A 3,901-nucleotide genomic window follows, 5' to 3' on the forward strand; every position below is an offset into this window, starting at 1 on the left:
GTTGGGAGGCCACAACTAAATTCTAAGTTTGGTGTTGAACCCCCACAGTCAAACTCTAAGTTTGGTGTTGGGAGGTTCCAACATTGCTCTGAGTATCTGTGAGGCTCCATGAGAGCCCACTGTCAAGCTACTGACATTAAAGAAGCGCTTGTTGGGAGGCAACCCAATGACATATTTATCTATTTTCTATTGTTATTTTATGTTTTCTATAGGTTGATGATCATGTGAAGTCACAAAAACAATTGAAAAAGCAAAAACAGAATGAAAAATAGAAAGAAAAATAGCACACCCTTGAGGAAAAGCTTGCTGGCGTTTAAACGCCAGTAAGTGCAGCAAATGGGCGTTTAACGCCCAGTCTGGCACCATTCTGGGCATTTAACGCCAGAAAGGGGCACCAGACTGGCGTTTAATGCCAGAAAGGGGCAACAGCCCGGCGTTTAACACCAGGATTAGTAGAAGGGGCGTTTTTACACGCCACTTGGTGCAGGGATGAGCTATCCTTGACACCTCAGGATCTGTGGACCCCACAGGATCCCCACCTACCTCACCACTCTGTCTCTTCTTCACCCATTCACCAATCACCTCAACACCCCTTCCCCAAAACCCCTCACCTATTAAACCCCACCTACCCCACCATCCAAATTCAAACCACTTTCCCTCCCAAACCCCTCCCATAATGGTCGAACCCTACTCCTCTCCCCACTCCTATATAAACCCATCTTCACTCCTTCATTTTCACACAACCTAAACACTACTTCTCCCCCTTGGCCGAACACATAGCCCCCTCCATCTCCTCTATTTCCTCTTCTTCTACTCTTTTCTTTCCTCTTTTGCTCGAGGACGAGCAAACCTTCTAAGTTTGGTATGGTAAAAGCATTGCTTTTCGTTTTTCCATAACCTTTATGGCACCTAAGGCCGGAGAAACCTCTAGAAAGAGGAAAGGGAAGGCAAAAGCTTCCACTTCAGAGTCATGGAAGATGGAGAGATTCATCTCAATGGTGCATCTAGAAGGGTCAACTTTGATCAAAGGTTTGACCAAGTCCTAATAGACATTTGTGAAGAGGGCACTCAATGGAAGAGAGATTCAAGAGGGAAGCCGGTTCAACTGAGAAGGCATGACCTCAAGCACGTGGCTAGGGGATGGTTGGAGTTTATCCAATGCTCAATCATTCTCACTAACAACCGGTCCGAAGCTACTATAGACCGGGCTATCATGATTCATAGCATCATGATTGGAGCGGAAGTAGAAGTTCATGAGGTTATATCCCAAGAACTTTATAAGGTGGCGGACAAGTCCTCTACCTTGGCAAGGTTAGCCTTCCCTCATCTCAATTGTCACCTCTGTAATTCAGTTGGAATTAACATAGAGGGAGACATCCTCATTGATAAAGACAAGCCCATCACTAAGAAGAGGATGGAGCAAACAAGAGATCCTACTCATGGACTTGAGGAAATTCCTCATCATGAAATCCTTGAGATGCCTCAAGGGATGCACTTTCCTCCACAAAATTATTGGGAGCAAATCAACACCTCCCTAGGAGAATTGAGTTCCAACATGGGACAACTAAGGGTGGAGCACCAAGAACATTCCATCCTCTTCCATAAAATTAGAAGATCAAAGAATCATGAGAGAGGAGCAACAAAGGCAAGGAAGAGATATTGAGGAGCTCAAGCACTCCATAAGATCTTCAAGAGGAAGAACAAGCCGCCATCACTAAGGTGGACCCGTTCTTTAATCTCCTTGTTCTTTATTTTTCTATTTTTCGAATTTTTATGCTTATGTTTATCTATGTTTGTGTCTTATGATCATTAGTGTCTTAGTGTCTATGCCTTAAAGCTATGAATGTCCTATGAAACCATCACCTTTCTTAAATAAAAAATGTTTTTATTACAAAAGAACAAGAAGTACATGATTTCGAATTCATCCTTGAAACTAGTTTAATTATTTTGATGTGGTGACAATACTTTTTGTTTTCTGAACGTATGCTTGAACAGTGCATATGTCTTTTGAATTTGTTGTTCATGAATGTTAAAATTAGTTGGCTCTTGAAAGAATGATGAAAAAGGAGACATGTTACTGAGGATCTGAAAAATCATAAAAATAATTCTTGAAGCAAGAAAAAGCAGTGAATTCAAAAAAAATGAGAGAGAGAAAGAAAAAAAACAAGCAGAAAAAGCCAATAGCCCTTTAAACCAAAAGGCAAAGGTAATAAAAAGGATCCAAGGCTTTGAGCATCAGGGGATAGGAGGGCCTACAGGAATAACATCCTGGCCTAAGCGGCTAAACCAAGCTGTCCCTAACCATGTGCTTGTGGCGTGAAGGTGTCAAGTGAAAACTTGAGACTGAGTGGTTAAAGTCATGATCCAAGGCAAAAAGAGTGTGCTTAAGAACCCTGGACACCTCTAATTGGGAGCTCTAGCAAAGCTGAGTCACAATCTGAAAAGGTTCACCAAGTTATGTATCTGTGGCATGGATGTATCCGGTGGTAATACTGGAAAACAAAGTGCTTTGGGCCACGGCCAAGACTTATAAAGTAGCTGTGTTCAAAAATCAACATACTTAACTAGGAGAATCAATAACACTATCTGAATTCTGAGTTCCTATAGATGCCAATCATTCTGAACCTCAAAGGATAAAGTGAGATGCCAAAACTGTTCAGAGGTAAAAAGCTACTAGTCCCACTCATCTAATTGGAGCTAAGTTTCATTGATATTTTGGTGTCTATAGTATATTCTCTTCTTCTTATCCTATTTGATTTTCAGTTGCTTGGGGACAAGCAACAATTTAAGTTTGGTGTTGTGATGAGCGGATAATTTATACGCTTTTTGGCATTATTTTTAGTATGTTTTAGTTAGTTTTTATTATATTTTTATTAGTTTTTATTTAAAATTCACTTTTCTGGACTTTACTATGAGTTTGTGTATTTTCTATGATTTCAGGTATTTTCTGGCTAAAATTGAGGGACCTGAGCAAAAATCTGATTCAGATGCTGAAAAAGGACTGCAGATGCTGTTGGATTCTGACCTTCCTGCACTCGAAGNATGAAATTGAAGGACCTGAACAAAAATCTGATTCAGAGGCTGAAAAAGGACTGCAGATGCTGTTGGATTCTGACCTCCCTTCACTCGAAGTGGATTTTCTAGAGCTACAGAAGCCCAATTGGTGCGCTCTGAATTTCGTTGGAAAGTAGACATCCTGGGCTTTCCAGCAATGTATAATAGTCCATACTTTGCCCGAGATTTGATGGCCCAAACCGGCGTTGCAAATAAGCTTCAGAATTCCCGGCGTTTAACGCCGGAACTAGCACAAAAATTGGAGTTAAACGCCCAAACTGGCACAAAAGCTGGCGTTTAACTCTAGAAAAAGTATCTACACATGAAAGCTTCAATGCTCAGCCCAAGCACACACCAAGTGGACCCCGGAAGTGGATTTTTACGTCATTTACTCACTTCTGTATACCGTAGGTTACTAGTTCACAATTAATAGGACCTTTTGACATTGTATCTTTCCCTCATGACACTTTACACGTTTCTTATTGTATCTTCTACGGCATGAGTCTCTAAACCCCATGGTTGGGGGTGAGGAGCTCTGTGGTGTCTTGATGGATTAATGCAATTACTACTGTCTTTCATTCAATCACGCTTGCTTCCATTCTAAGATATCACTTGTTCCTCAACTTGATGAATGTGATGATCCGTGACACTCATCATCATTCTCACCTATGAACGTCTGCCTGACAACCACCTCCGTTCTACCTTAGACTGAGTGGATATCTCTTAGATTCCTTAATTAGAATCTTCGTGGTATAGGCTAGAATTGATGGCAGCATTCAAGAGAATCCAGAAGGTCTAACCTTGTCTGTGGTATTCTGAGTAGGATTCAAGGATTGAATGACTGTGA

Source organism: Arachis duranensis, chromosome 9, assembly GCF_000817695.3.
Source record: "Arachis duranensis cultivar V14167 chromosome 9, aradu.V14167.gnm2.J7QH, whole genome shotgun sequence".
Classification (NCBI taxonomy): domain Eukaryota; kingdom Viridiplantae; phylum Streptophyta; class Magnoliopsida; order Fabales; family Fabaceae; genus Arachis; species Arachis duranensis.